General features: G+C 40.0%; 1 protein-coding gene across 1 annotated transcript in view; it reads left to right on the forward strand.

Moving 5' to 3' along the window:
* Positions 1 to 9,066: 9,066 nt before the first annotated feature.
* Positions 9,067 to 15,285, forward strand: part of LOC129177904 (carbohydrate sulfotransferase 15-like) — a 58,473-nt gene continuing 52,254 nt past the window's right edge. The window contains exon 1 of the mRNA XM_054769514.1: positions 9,067 to 9,292. The gene's annotated coding sequence lies outside the window, so the exon portion shown is untranslated. The remainder of the gene's footprint in view (positions 9,293 to 15,285) is intronic.

The following is a 15,285-nucleotide window of genomic DNA, read 5'->3' on the forward strand; positions in this document are numbered from 1 at the left end:
CACTGGGCCACATTGAAGTCTCCTTCTTGATATTGTATCACAGACAGGAGAAGATAGTAGAAGAGAGGGAAAACAATACCATCGACCCTTCCTGGGTGTTTTACCTCCCCTGCAAGAGTGGAGTAATCTGCACCTAAATAAAGAGTCTGGGCAGACAAGCCCCGAGGCTGCAAAACACTCGCCGTGAGAAGAAGACGCTCATGTGTTCTTTTTACCATGAAGAGGTGGACAGTCAGCGCCTACGCTCATATCGAAGGGTGGACAGGTGTGATTTTCCTAGGAGCAAGAGGCCAATCTGATGTATTGCCAGCTCCAACACATTCCCATGTGGAGTGGACCCTCACAACCTGATGGGTTGGGTATCAGGCACGTCGGAATAGGAGCTACAATTTTAAAATAAAGTTGAACAAAAACCTACATCCTCGGCATAAACAATACAAACAGCTCAGATCCAACTTGAATAATAAGGTTCATTCTAAATGTAATAAAAAAAAGAATCATTAAAAAAGAATAATCATGACAATCAATTCGATTTCATATGGCAAACCAAGACCATTGATATGGACAAAGACAAGTGGAGGAAATTTGTGGACACCTCTACACCTCCATGGATATTAAGTCAAGTCAAGTAAGTCAATCATGACAAAATAATGCCCAAAAATGCTCCAATTAATGCCTACAATTGCTGTAGTCGCCAGGTGCATGCTCTATATAGCAAATAACTGCCAGCATCTCTTAATAAGCACCAGGACACCGAAGGAAGAAGTCGTGAGTTTGTGAGAAGTGTGAAGCTACCTAAAATAAAGCAAACTTACCAGAGCAGGTCCCAGAAGAGGCAATGACGAGAGGACGCCAAAAAATATATTGCCTCATTACTGAAGGTCTCGAGATTGAAGGAAAGAGTGCCAACGAGCTGGCGCCAATTACCTCACCTATATGAGAAGTTACAGCAACGAGTAGGACTTTCTCTCTTTGACATTTAAGCAATGAAAAACATGGCCAACAGTATGGATGTACTTCAACAAGATAATGAGCATCCGCATTATGTATTATGTTTTATGTATTATGTATTATGTATTTGTACAAATATGACTTCTCTCCCATGGAAGGCATGGAAATGGGAAGAAAGCAATAGTTTGCAACGATGACTTGTGTTTATGTTTGTGAGACAGAGCGACAGAAACAGGGAGAGTTTGTGTTTGTTCAAAGAGAGAGGGGGTGTTCATGTGTGAGACGGGGGTGGGGGATGAGCATGTGCGATTGTATTAATGAAATGGTAATTATTTAGGCATACATATTTTGAAGCACTCTACACTTTAGTTGCTTCACAGTATTCATGTGTAAATAATCTCTCTCACACATGAAGACCCCCTCTCCCTGTGAACACCTAATCTCTGTGTTTCTTTTTCACCCACGTAAACATAAGTCATTTTTGCAAACTACTGATTTCTCCCCATTTCCACGCCTTCCTCCTGACACTGTGTGTAGTTATGACTGTTGGCATACATTGCTTAATAGTTGCTTTTGTTACATTGTAATTGTTCGTCTTCACCCTCAGTAAATACACACAGGCTCTTTCTCTCTGAAACATCTGTTGTGATGAAGTTTGTGTTGTTTTTGTTGGAAAATAAATATCATACTGTTATATCTGAAACATTATTCTCTCATTCTGTTCACCCCGTATTAATGTAGTGCAAGGTTGTGTATTGATAGGGGCCTTTGAGGCTGCCTTTCCTGCTTTTTTGCGTTAAAAGAACATATGAAAAGGGCCCCTGGATATGTTTGCCTTAGGCCCCAAAATTGCGAAGTCCGCCACTGTTTACATTTTTTTTGTTGCCTAAATTAAGCATTATCAAGTATAAAAATGGCTAAATGAAGTAAAATACAAATAGCATTGGCATTGGCAAGGCATTCAGAAGACGCATTCAAATACTTTGTGATGATATGTAGTATTCTACACTGGTCACTAGGTGTCAGTAATGTTACTGTAATGCTCGGTGAGACACACAAGCACCAGACTTGATTGTCGGAACAACAGGCTTTTATTGCAGGTTTCAATGATCTTACAACAGGCACAATAATCCCTAAAAATAATCCCTAACACTGTTGAGGCCGACAGCCACGCCAAGCAAAAACTCAACTCTGAACCCCCGACGTCACTTCCTGTCTGCCACTACCATAGAGATGACTATAGGGGTGTTATTTCATGTCTAGAGGGCTCTAATAATGTAAAAAAAAACATATTTAGAAGGTCGTACACAGGTTTTCTATGCTCTAACTATGAAGTACATTATATTGCACAACACAGCAGCAACAGAAGCGATGTTGTAATAGTGGTAAAAAGGAAACAGCTCAGCCAGCATTAATACCACTGATTAATTTAGAGTTTTATATTTGAGAGGTGATTTAGAGGCATATATTAAAACGGCAGTATAATAGAGGTCAGGGTTTGTTCACCTATGCACCTCTGAGTCAGCATTCCCAGATTGGATTGATGCGACCGTCTGCGATAAATAGATGGCGACACTTTGACCTTTCAGAGCCTCCATGCTGTTAAAAGCCTCAGTGGCACTGAGCTGGCGTTACACACACTCCCACAGTGTGATTTGAAAAGGCATGAATTGTTGATGATGACACAACAGTCCTTTGCATACGTTTGATTTAGAGAGTAAACGACAAGCAGCTTCACGCTGTGCATGAGCTGCTCATGTGCACATTAGGATGAGTGAACAGTTTATGCCGCTAACACTTTCAGCGTCGATTGAATTATACATTTATTCATTTGTCACAGCTGATAGCCTCTGTGCTGGGGAGTTCTTTTTTTTCACCACTTGTTATTGCCGCCACAAGTCACAATTTGCTTCATCACGGGTGCTTCAGGCTTGTTTGGAATAAATATATCAATTTAATTTTCCGGAGGAAAGCAGGCGCCTTCCCCGGAGGTGTCAAGCTCGTAATGCTGGTGTCTTTGCTCCAAGGCAGAAAAACAATCACTGCAAAGGGCCGGAGGTCTTTGCAAACCTCCAATAATAGAACCCACAGCACGTCGAGTGCGAGGGAGAGGCGCAAATTGAAATGTGCGGTCGTACGTGCTCATGGTCATAGAAAAACAAAACAAGTATGTTTAAAACTACAAACTAACTTTTTTCTGTCCATTCTTTTTGTTGTCTTTTTTTATGTCACAAACAAGATGGAGGTGTTTGTCAGTGCTTCGAAATGAGGCAGGAGCCCACAGCAGCACTTGCTGCTTGTTGACAAGAGCAATATTTGCAGAAAAAGTCACTACATTTGGTGCTAGTTGCTGGAGGAGGCTTAAAGGAAAATAGTTTAATGAAAAAGTGTACTTTAAAAAAAAAAATTGCCCATCCACAATCCTTATGTGAGACATGAACATGTCTTTCTTTTTTCTGTGTTCTAAAGATATAAAAACAGCTAAAAAGAGGCAGCTAAGAATGCACTTAATGGGACGCACCTATTCCGCCTGTAAAGCCTTCTGAAAAAACGATTCATTTACATAATGTGACCTGCATATTCACCAAGCTAGTCATTCTAAAATCATTACATACAATTCCATAAATCATTCCATTAAACAAAAACATTAAAAATGAAGAGTGCAGATAAAATACTTTCAGTTGTCATATGCACAGTTGAATAGAAAGGTTTTCAGCTTTGATTTGAACTTTGCCAAAGTTGAGGATTGTCACACATCTTCTCGAAGACTGTTCCAGATTTCAGCAGCATAAATCTGAAACGCAGCCTCACCGTGTTTGGTCCTGAACCTGGGCACCCGCAGTAGACAACTCCCTGAGCTTTTCAGAACCAAAGATGGTTTATGTGGCTCTAACATGTCAGAGATGTACTTTGGCGCAAGACCGTGAAAAGACTTGCAAGCCAACAAGCAGAGCTGTTTTAAAGTCTGTTGTCTGAGCGACAGGAAGCCAGTGCAGATACCTGAGTACTGGACTAATATGCTCATATTTCTAGTCAGGACTCGAGCAGCAGCATTCTGAATGTATTGCAGCTGTTTTATAGCTCGTTTAGAGAGCCCGGTGCAGATACCTGAGTACAGGACTAATATGCTCATACTACTAGTCAGGACTCGAGCAGCAGTATTGTGGATGTACTGCAGCTGTTTTACAGCTCGTTTACAGAGCCCGGTGAGAAGGCCGCTACAGTAGTCCAGCCTGCTGGAGACAAAGGTATGGATTTCTAGATTTCTAACCTGATGATCAGGTTTTAGAGAAAGAGTCTCAAGGTGGCTAATAACACTTTGTCTTTGCTTCTGTGGGCCAAAGTCAATGATTTCAGTTTTGTCTGAGTTTAGCTGGAAAAAGTTGTTTTGCATCCACACACCAATCTGTTCGATGCAGTGACAATGACAGCTCTAGCAGCTGTGAAATAATGAGTCTAAAGTAAGGTTTACAATGTATTATTAAAAGCAGTAGATACAAGCAATTGCCCTACCAGCACTGGAGAGAACCGGTCAGCCCACCAACCAAGGCTTAGCGAGGTCCAAGCGATCTCTGAAATGAAACTGATTTCCTCTTCCTCATATGCCTGCTGTGGAGGCGGTCCCAATGATCTGATGAGGTTTCAACCAACCCTTGGCTAGGGGGACTGAGCGTCTCAGCCAGGCAAGAGAGGGGCTAACCCATGATATAACTATTTGTATGTGTATGTGAGATGAATTAAAAAGAGCAGGGTGCCTTTTGTTTGTTTTATCTCTCTGTTATGAATAAGCGCAAATATGTTGCTTTACTTATCCAAAACACAGTGGAACACATTCCATTCCGAACAAAACCATAAGTTTACATACACTGTGGAAAACACACATCAACATTTTTTACTCACTATCCGACATGAAATCAAACTAAACCTTTCCTGTTTTTCGGTCAGTTACGATTGCCAAAATTATGAGAGAGAGAATATTTTTTAGATCATTTCGCTATGACTTTCTTCAAAGTCAGAAGTTGACATACAAAAAGATCACTATGACCTCTGGGTTCCCCAAGGATTTTTTGTCTTTTTGACTTTTTTGTCTTTGCGGGTAAATCTGACATTACTTAATTAAATGGACATTTATGAGTTAAAATAATACAAATATTTCCACGTTTGGTATTTTTGATTAGAACTCAAGTTGATTGTGAGATCTAAGCAAGAAATGTAGTAAAAAAAATGAAATCTTTTTTGTTTGTATAGCAGTTTTTGGGAGTAGATACTTTTGCCCTCTCGGGACCTCAAGGGGTAGTAAATTAAAGGGACCCCATCGGGTTAAACAATGTGGGAAAGCCCACATGATGATGACATCGCTAAGTGACAACATTTGAGATAAATGGAGGCACATCTGTGCAAGACCACACCTCAAACACACTGCTTGACGTTGGGAAAATGAAAATAAGTCAGTCACGATATTAGCAAAAGAACTGTGGAGCTCATCTTTGGGTGCAATTTCCAGATGCTTGAAGGTGGGTGCCACGCTCATGACGCTCATCTCTTCAAACAATTATCCGCAAGTAGGCGTGGGCCGGTATGAGATTCTGACGGTATGATAACCTTGGGCAAAAACATCACGGTTTGAAGGTTTCACGGTATTTACAGCTCTAAAATGTGTTATTTTGAAATATCTTTATGGAAAAGAGAAAAAAAAGTCAAGTCAAAACAGTCATTTTTAAACCATGTAATGTAACACGATGAAAGTGGAACATATGTATTTAAAATAAGTAACAAAAAAGAATTGAATTCTTTGTAAATAAATAATAAATTAGTTTTCAAAGCAGTCTGTGGTTAATCCTGCAACACAATACGCATTTTCTTAGTCTAAAAAAAAGGAAAATGCAAATAAATGCAATCAAGTGACCCAAGAAGGTCACAACATAAATAATTCAGTAATATGTTTTTTAACTTGTAATGTTGTGTTATTAAATCATAATGGCAGGTCCCATTTTCCCACAAACAATTCATTGAATTGCTTTAAGTGTGTTTAAAAAAGATCAAGGGGGGTGAACTTTACGTGTGCAGCATTCGTTAGTGGTGACATCTTGAGCATTAATAAAGATTGCGTCATTCCAGGTTAGCAGCAAGTCATCAGTAAACATTACCTATAAATGGAACATGGGGAGGTTGGGGAGGGGTAGAAACAACACAGGGGATTATCCACAATTAGTGATGCATCCTCATGAATATTAATGAGCTGCAAGTGTAACAGAATGTCTCTTTATCAGCTCCGTGCAGAGAACTACCTTGGGCCTTTTTTGATTATTATTTGAAGGGACACAGAGGCCTGCTTTAATCCTGCTTCTTATCTGCTCAGCCAGTTTATCTCTCCTCAAACTCTTGACGGATGATTTTGTGTGATGTTGTGCCCCCCCCCCCCTTCATTGTGCAGTAAACAAACCTACTTAAGGTGGCGTTTAGCTTCTCAATAAGAGACATGAACAATAAGAACTGTTTCAAATCACCCCCATTTAATCAGAGTGAGCAAGAGCCCTATTGATTGATTGGACTTCATCCAAGATGGCAAAGATAGCTCTGGAGAACAGGTCACAGGTATGGTGGAACCTTGGTGTAACGTCCGAGTTCGTTTATCCCGAGAAGACACCAGACAGACACACTTTTCTGTATTTTCAATCTTTTAGTGCTACAATTGTCTGGAAGATGTCACAAAGTACAACACGCTCGATGTGTTAGCATTTAACTGGCTCCAGGTTGTGTCAATCAAGGATGTAGTGAATGTATGTGCAAGCGTGGCTGGATTGATAAGGTTGCCAGGCAACCTGTCTGTGCAACATTCAAGGAACAGTGCAAACATTGTCTAAGTCTACACTAACTCTGTGGTATAATTCTAGTCAACTCTAACATTGGTTAGCGTCATTAATTAGTTCCAGAAGGTCGGACTCTAACCAACATGTACACTAACCAAATCCATTTTTCCCATAAGAAATCATGGAAATTCAATTGGTCTGTTCCAGAAAGTCTAAACTGTTAACACAAAACATGTTTTTACAATTATAGTTTTACATGCCGAAAACAATTCTAAATGCCAGGGATGCTCCGATCAATCAGTCATCGATTGCTATCAGCCAATTTCCATAAAAAAACGTGTGATCGGCATAAGCCGATAAAGACGTTTCAAAGCCGATCACAAAAAGCGATCGGCGTGCATGTCACGTAGAGTTGCCAACACCCGTACTGCCGCAACAATCAACACTAGTCTGTAAAACCTCGATGGTTTCAATTGGACAGCTTAACTCAGGCTACGCTAATCGATGCCAGTGTGTTTGATCACTCCCTTATCAAACCTATTAGCTAGCTAGCTAGAGTTATCCACCTAGGTTCTGGTTTTCGGATTCCAAATGTGCCTTTTTACCACAATTACATTTTTTTTTAAATAAACAAGCAATGTTGTTAGTTCGGAGCTCGTTTTTGTCCCACGGGAAGTGGATGTCACATTCATTGAGTATGTTCGAACTTTTTCAAGTGTCGCTGAACAATTTTGCTCTCTTGTTGTCATGATACTAATTATGTCTTGTCCACAATTTGCATGTTGTTTAATGAACATAAACACGTAGTGTGCCCAGCCTTATGATGGTGATACTATCACAGCGGTTTTCAATTTAGACTTTATGCCTTTATTTAATGACAAATGAGCACAAAATAGCATAAAGATGATGGCCACACTGTTTGAGTGGAGATGTGCTTGGTAAATAAAGTAGTGTACAATTTAAATGTTTCCAGTCATAAATAAAACACAAATAGGTGACACCTCTAATAGTGATGGAAGTTGGACACCCCTGCAACCTAGACACTCAATTTATTCTATTTTACATTAAGCAGGACAGATTTCTGTTTCTATTTAGTATTATTTTATTCTTAATTTTGTTATCTTGAAGTAAAAAATAAATGATTGAACAATTTATTTCCCATGTACTTATGTCACTCCAAAACATGCATCAAATTAAATTCAGGTTTGTGTCAAGTAGTACAAAAATCGCTTCACACAAATAAAGGCAAAAAAACAAACAAAAAAAAATATCCAAAAGATTATTTTTTAATAATGACCTATTTGCAAGGGACCCTTGGAATTGTCTAACGGCGGCCCTGGCTAATAGCACTCATCAGAAATAAATATAAAAATGTACAGTTAATCCATGTGATCGGTATCGGTATTGGTCGATCTCACTCATGGGTGATCGGTACTGAAATCGGCAGCATAAAGCCCTGGTCGAAGCATCTCTATTAAATGCATTTAAATGATGAAAAAAGTTGCAAGTACCACCATTTTGAAAAAGGAGCTGAAAAACACTATTGAATTGAAGAAATAACTTTCTTTTCCTTGCAGTTGACTGGAAAGGACGCACATGGCAAGAGCTCTGCTGACGATACTAGAAATTTGAAGTATTTTGGTGCTTTCCTGACTAAACTTCACGAACACAAGCTCAGAACTGCTTGCTGACTCCCTCAACCTTAACTTGGACAGGCAAGAGGTACAGATTCCTAGAAACAGACTAGTTACAAGTGCTGATAGCGGCTAGCAAATCAAGCTAACTGGCTAACAGCTGAAGTTCAATGGCAGACATGAAGCGAAATGACACTGGCCCTGGAAATATGGATTCAAAATACCAGTCTGGCTATTGGACGAGGAGGAGGACGACGCCTCAAATGAAAAAACAGTTTCAGAATTCAAAAATATTCTCAGGAGGGGCTTGCTTGCTGCAGCCTCATTCTAAGTTTCTACCCTGTATTTGATCAAGAAATGTACAAATTCAGCATCTTTTACTAAGTAAAATATGAATAATGATTGGAATTACCGTGGAACCTCAGTTAGCGTCCACCCTGGTTAGCGTGGGTTAACAAAAAAAAATTCTACCCCAATTTTGCCTAGATTTGCGTACATTTTCTGGTTAGCCTACAATATGGCACACACCTTGTTGTGTTATTAATACATTGCGTGAATCTTAATGTATTTTTATCACAAAACGTCTTTGTTAGCATCCTATTAGCTTGCCACTACATGGAAACAGGAACCGTAAATCAGCCGTCTATCATGCCATCAGCGGTTGACCCTCTAAAATGCTAACACAAATATACGTTACATCCATCCATCTTCTATGCTGGAGCCTATCCCAGCTGACTTTGGGCGAGAGGTGGGGTACACCCTGGACTGATCGCCAGCAAATCGCAGTGCGGAAACCCATGCACAGGGAGACCATGCAAATTCTCCACAGAGATGCCCGATGGAGATTCGAACGAAGATCTTCCCAATCTCCTGACTGTGTGGCCAACATGCTAACCGGTAGGCCATCGTGCAGCTACATGCATTACATGCATATAACAATTGTAAATGCATACAAATGACAAATGAAAGGGATAAATGAACATTTAAGCTTACTTTTACCTTCACTGAAGACGTGATTCTTGACAAAGACATGATGTGGCAGAGAGGTCAACACTGATACCACCTTCCTGTTTTGTCATGAGTTATTGTTATTGTAATTCAATAGTGTTTCTCCCCTTCTCCATCAAAATGCTGGCTCTTGCAACTTTGTTTGGCTCCATTTTGGGTTATTGAGGTAAGAAACACTATTGAATTCAAGAAATAACTCACGGCAAACCAGAAGGGTGGTGATCATGTTGATCTCATTGCCGCATCGTGTCTTTGGAAACAGTCACATCAACAATCATGTCTTCAGTGAAGGTAAAAGTAACCTTAAATGTTCATTCATCATTTACGGTGGTGTGAAAATCTGTTTTCCCACTTCCTGATTTCTTACGTTTTTGCATATTTGTCACACTTAAATGTTTTGGCTCATCAAACTAATTTATTAGTCAATGATAACACAACTGAACAGAAAATGCAGTTTTTAAATGAAATTTTGTACTATTAAGGGAGAAAAAAAATCCAAACCTACATGGCCCTGTGTGAAAAAATGATTGCCCCCCTGTTAAAACATAACTTAACTGAGATTACTTGAGATCTATCAGTCTGGAAAAGGTTATAAAGCCATTTGTAAAGCTTTGGGACTCCAGCAAACCACAGTGAGAGCCATTATCCACAAATGTCAAAAACATGGAACAGTGGTGAACCTTGCCAGGAGTGGCCGGCCAACCAAAATGACCCCAAGAGCGCAGCGACAACTCATCCAAGATGTCATAAAAGACCCCACAACAACATCCAAAGAACAGTGTTCATGACTCCACCATAAGAAAGACACTGCATGGCAGAGTTCCAAGATGAAAACCACTGCTGAACAAAAAGAACATTAAGGCTCATCTCAATTTTGCCAAAAAACATCTTGATGATGATCCCCAAGACCTTTGGGAAGATACTTTGTGTTCTGATAAGAAACAAAAGTTAAACTTTTTGGAAGCTGTGTGTCCCATTACATCCAGCGTAAAATTATTGGCCCATTTCAGAAAAAGAACATCATACCAGCAGTAAAATATGGTGGTGGTAGTGTGATGGTCTGGGGCTGTTTTGCTGCTTCAGGACCTGGAAGACTTGCTGTGATAAAAGGAACCATGAATTCTGCTGTCTACCAAAAAATAATTTCTTGACCTCAAGCTGAAACCAACTTGGGTTCTGCAGCAGGACAATGATCCAAAACACACCAGCAAGTCCACCTCTGAATGGATGAAGAAAAACAAAATGAAGACTTTGGAGTGGCCTAGTCAAAGTCCTGACCTGAATCCTATTGAGATGCTGTGGCATGACCTTAAAAAGGTGCTTCATGCTGGAAAACACTCCAATGTGGCTGAATTACAACAAAGTTGTTATTGTGACAGGCCTAGTTATCATTATTATTTTTTCATTTTTCTTGACCGTATGTCCCTGCTTGTACAGTGTGTTCATACAGCATGTTCATAGTGTAACTTTTTATGAGTGCAAATTGCTTTTAAATTGGCTGTAAGTGTTTGTGTCACTACACTGAGGCCATTCTCCTGCACTCTATTTATCTTTTACCAAGGAAAAAGCAATATATTTTTGTGTGACACGTTTAAAGTCGCAACCTTTACGTCGCTGAATAAACATGGAAAAGTCCAGTGGATACAGAAGTCATGTCTGTTCCGTACACAGACCCTGACCAGGACTGGGAATGTGCACCGTGCAAAGTACTTATAGCCTCACCATGACGATATCCACAAAGTCATTTTGGGTTTTGGTGATGAAAAGTACTCCTGACGAGGTCCAATCACAACAGTGCAAAAGCAGCCCCTTTGTCGTTCCCAGTGGGTTCCCGTGGTACCTGCATGCCGAATGAAAAGCGTCCAGTGTGAGCTCAGGACGTGAGGTCACCGAGTTGGAACACCGGCGTTGGCACCTGCGGCCGTCTTGCTGTCATGTGACTGACAAGTTCTGCAGTACCACAAGAACAGGCAGACGAGCCAACGGCGCCTTTGGACGCGCGCCAGTCCATTAATCTCCACCTGACAAGAATCCTGCTCTGGTACACATTTACTCACCTGCATCACCCTTCACTGTACGCCCAGTGCAGCTAAGAACCACACTACATTCCCATTTCCCAGCTCTGCTCTCTACAAGCCAACGTGGAATTAATCTCCCGGACGTGTGCCTTTTTAATTGAATAGATTGACTTTTGACAGGCCTCATAACTTACATCCACATCTGCTGTAATTTCATCAAAGTCACGCTCGCACAAAGCTACTTCCTCAGCGAGAGCACACGTCTGAGTGCCTGCATTGGCGTCCGTCAACTTGATGACCTTTTTGTTTGCCTTTTTCTGCGTCACATTGGTGGCAATAAAATTTTGCCAGTTTTGCAATCCACAATATATTTTTGGGTATTGACATCAGAAATGTTGCAAAACATTGTTGGAAGCGTCAGTTTGTGCAGTCGGTGACGTGCACTCTGACATGAATGAGGCAGACGATGGAAATAAATCGCCAACAATAGACAAATCTTGGTATTAAAGGGATAGTTTGGATGTTTTGACATGAAGTTGTATGACATCCCCATCAGCATATGACTTACCCCCCCACTTCGTCCCGCGAGTCCAGTTCTGGTGGGATTTCCGTGACGAGGAACGTTGTTCTGCTTACAGTAGTTGCCGGGTCATTTACGTAAGGAATTTGGCTTCTCAAACCAACATGCGTTCAAAAAACTAAAATGCTCTCAAAAAATGCCTCACAAATGGCTCGGCGTTGTGTTTGTCTCCCGCCGTGTCCCTGCGCACGGTCGCCTCGCCACTCTTGTGTATGTGACGAAGACGCTCGCATCTTTTTCTGCGACGGAGCACCGCGGCCATCTTGTTTACATGTGTGTTCCACTGCGGAAGAAGATGCGAGCGTCTTTTTCATGTTGACTTTAAACTTTTTAAAAGTTTTATGTTGCAATTTTATTTTTGTAGAATTATGACTCTCCTCTTGTAGAATTAGAATTTTAATGTTGAACTTTATTCTAGTAAAATTACAACTTTTCCCCGTAGACTTACACATTTTTTCCTTTAATATAAAAAAAGTATTCTCATAAAATTACAACTTTTCCCGTGTAGTCTAAAAATTTTAGTTTTTTTAGTTTAATATTGCAATTTTATTCTCGGAAAATTACGACCACCCCCATGCAGAATTACGATTTCTTTTAAACTTTAAAGTTTTCCCCCCACTTACTACTTACATCCTTTTTTTCATTTCTATTCTTAATTAGTCTTACAACTTTATTCTGGTAAGAATCATGCCTTCTCCCAGGTAATATGACATCTCCTTTTCTCGCTTTATAACTGCGTTCAAAAGGTGGAAAAGTGAATCTCAGCATTACCTGGAATTTCTTTAAATCTTCCAGATTTATGTATGCAGCAGAAGTAGTCATATTCATCCATTGTGATGCTCGTATATGAGGCTGTACATGCGTCTTTATGAGCCAATTTAATGCGTCGCCGTTCACAACAAACTCAGCTCTCACTTCACTGTCAATTGGAGATATATTAGCTTAGCACTCCGCCATGACCGTTATCTTTCCACTCACTCTGCATATTGCATCCCCATTCAGCCAATCATCGCCTTTACGACCCCACGTGCTTTCTAAAGCTCCTCGCGCGGGCGAAAGAAAAGCAATTTAGGCCAAGCAAGTGATGATGCGTAATGAACTGTCTGCTCTTCACCTCACTCTTGGCCAGGCTTGTTCATTCATTAGAAATATGTTCTATTGTCTCGCATCAAGTGGGAAAAACTAGCAAAGAGAAGTACAAAAATTAAAATGATGTGGAGGATTTTTACAAGAAGAAAGTTGTCATTTTACGAGACTGAAGTTTAAGGTTTATTTTACTTAATCAATCATTGTCATGACTTAAAGGAAAAGTGCACTTTTTGTGGAATTGTTCAAGATTCAAGATTCAAGAGAGTTTTATTGTCATGTGCATAGTACAACAGCAGTTATACCATGCAATGAAAATCTTATTCTGTTCATTCTCCCAAGAAAAGAAAGAAAACAAATGAAAGAATAAGAACATAAGAAACATAAACACATAAACATATATACCAATAAATTAAGCAACAACAACAGAAGAGACATTAATACAAGTAAATAATACAAATAAATAAATAAAGTGCTATGAGTGTGTGCGTGTGTTGCGTGCGGCGTGTGCGAGTGCTTCGTTGAGGAGCCTGATGGCCTGTGGGTAAAAGCTGTTTGCCAGCCTTGTGGTCCTGGACTTCAAACTCCTGTAGCGTCTGCCTGACGGTAGGAGTGTGAATAATGAGTGTTGTGGATGTGTGCTGTCCTTGATGAGGTTGTGTGTTCTGCGTAGGACTCTAGATTTATAAATGTCTTGCAGTGAGGGGAGGGCTGCCCCAACAATGTTCTGTGAGGTCTTGATCACCCGCTGGAGTGCCTTCCTATCACGTGTTGTACAGTTACCGTACCAAACAGGGATGGAGGCGGTAAGGACACTTTCCATAGTGCATCTGTAGAAGCAACTCAGGATTGTGGTGGACATGCCAAATTTCCTCAGTCTTCTCAGGAAGTTCAGTCTCCTTTGGGACTTCTTCAGAATTTGTTGGGTGTTGTGAGACCAGGTGAGGTCCTCGCTGATGTGTGTGCCAAGGAACTTGAAGGTTTTCACCCTCTCCACCTCAGTCTCATCAATAAACAGGGGTCTATGTGGCTCCTTTTCCCTTGTTCTTGGGTCGATGATCATCTCTTTAGTCTTATCTGTATTGAGAAGGAGATTGTTATCACGACACCAAGCTATGAGGTCCGCCACCTCTCTTCTGTATGATGTTTCAACACCACCAGTGATCAGTCCGATGACTGTAGTGTCATCTGCAAATTTAATGATGCTGGTGGTGTTCTGGGAGGCCACGCAATCGTAGGTGAAGAGCGTGTAGAGGAGTGGACTCAGCACACACCCCTGTGGGGTCCCAGTGCTCACAATTCTTGAGCTGGATGTGCGGTTGTGGACTCTGACTGACTGGGGCCTGCCTGTGAGAAAGTTAAACACCCAGTTACAGAGGGAGGGAGACAGGCCAAGTGTGAGGAGCTTATCTGTGAGTTTGTGGGGGCTGACTGTATTAAAAGCAGAGCTATATTCTATAAATAGCATTCTGACATATGTGTCCTGGCCCTGTAGGTGAGAAAGGGCTGTGTGGATGGCAGTGTTGACTGCATCATCCGTCCCATCATCCCCAACGCTTATGTGAGACATGAACACAAATGTCCTTCTTTTTTCTGTGCATTGTTTTTCCTCTAATATTACACATTTATTGGCATAATATCATGACTTTATTCTCTTAAAATGACTTTTTCCTTGTATTATTAAAACCTTATTTTGCCAAAATCAAGTCTTTTTCCTCATAAAAGACAAGTTTTTTCTCATGATATGACAAATTTATTTGAGTAATATCATGATTTTATTGTGATAAAATGATGACTTTTCTCTTGTAATATTAAAACTTTACTCTCCAAAAATCACATCTTTTTCCATGTGAACAACTAATAGCTTTATTCTGTTCTCGTAAAATTATGACTTCTCTCTTATATTATTAAAACCGTATTACAGTCTTTTCCTCATGAAATTTTGACATATATATTATATAATTATATATTATTGTATTATTATATAATTATATATTATATATGATTATATAATCAATATTATATTCTAATAATACAAATACATACATATTTGTACAAATACAAATAATACTAATTTCACTATCTTGACATTATCTTCTTTTTCCATGTAAAATTACAACTTTTTCTCATAATATTGAAATTTTATTTTGAGTAATATTATGACTTAAGTCTACTAAAATTACGACTTTTCTCTTGTA

This window comes from Dunckerocampus dactyliophorus, chromosome 2 (genome assembly GCF_027744805.1).
Source record: "Dunckerocampus dactyliophorus isolate RoL2022-P2 chromosome 2, RoL_Ddac_1.1, whole genome shotgun sequence".
NCBI lineage: Eukaryota > Metazoa > Chordata > Actinopteri > Syngnathiformes > Syngnathidae > Dunckerocampus > Dunckerocampus dactyliophorus.